The sequence below is a fragment of the Sinocyclocheilus rhinocerous genome, unplaced genomic scaffold (genome assembly GCF_001515625.1).
Source record: "Sinocyclocheilus rhinocerous isolate Xijiao unplaced genomic scaffold, SAMN03320098_v1.1 scaffold411, whole genome shotgun sequence".
In the NCBI taxonomy this organism is placed as follows: domain Eukaryota; kingdom Metazoa; phylum Chordata; class Actinopteri; order Cypriniformes; family Cyprinidae; genus Sinocyclocheilus; species Sinocyclocheilus rhinocerous.
In genome coordinates this window covers 2,779,357-2,780,543 of record NW_015640493.1, presented here as the reverse complement: position 1 = coordinate 2,780,543, position 1,187 = coordinate 2,779,357, and positions in this window count along the sequence as shown.

The following is a 1,187-nucleotide window of genomic DNA, read 5'->3' as shown; positions in this document are numbered from 1 at the left end:
AAAAAAAAAAAAAAAAAAAAAAACTGTAATATTGTGAAATGTGATTGTGTTATTCCTATGATGCAAAGCTGAAGTTTTAGTAGCCATTCAGTATCATTCTTATATGCTGATTTGAATTTATTTGAAATGGGAATCTTTTGTAACATTATAAATGACTTCACGGTCACTTTTGATCAATTTAATGCATCCTAGTATTAATTTATAAGGAATTCTCAAATTCAGTCACTTGTTCACACAATAAAAACACAACTCATTAATTCACATATAATAACCTGGGCTTTATTGTCTGATTCATGTTTGAATTGTCACATCTTTTTTTCACTTATTCAATAATATTTTTTCTTTATATTTTCCATATTTTTTCTTTTTTGCCTCCATCCAGATCAGACTAGAAACCCCTGGAGGAGGATGATTCAGTTCAGCCAGTGGATTTGGCATCAGAGATCCGAGCTCCGGGCAAGTGTGTACCACAGGACCGCGGTCTTGAGCCGGAGCATCCTCTTCACGGAAGAGACTGAGCAAGACATTCCCAAAGGAAGGCACAACCTTTAACTTGTGGCTTTTTTTCAGGCCTTGAAGTAGTCCAGAGTCTGCTGGATCGATGCGTTTAGAGAAGGCCAAAGAGATAACGTTCATTTGGCATCCACCTCTTTTGATCCTTCTTGGTCTTGAATGTCATTAAACCGGAATGACGACTCGGATGGGCGCTTATCGGCCGCTGCGCGTGACGTTTAGCAACAAAGAATGAAGTCTTCCGTTAACGCTTCACCACAAGAACTGAAACCGCGCCCCCCCCAAAACGAACAGAATGATAGAAATGTAAAACAAGATACAAAAATAACTATAATATAAAAAAGGGGACAAACCCAACTGTTTCCATCGTATGAAAAAGGAACTGAATTTATACAAAAAGCAGCAATAAATCAACTAAAAAACAAACAAAAAAACGATAGTGCTTAGTTGACCGGAAGCATTGGAAGCTCACAAAGTGAAGACTTCATCCCTTGTTTGTCTTTTTGTTATTTTTGGGATGATAAAAATGGAAGATTCCTATAACCACCTCCTTAAATTTGCCTTCCCATTAACCCCTGAACCTAAAGGACATCGAACCCCGACACGTCCCATTTCTCCCAGAAGAGGAGGGGAAAATTAAATAAAATAAAACAACAAAACTGAAAAAAAAAAAA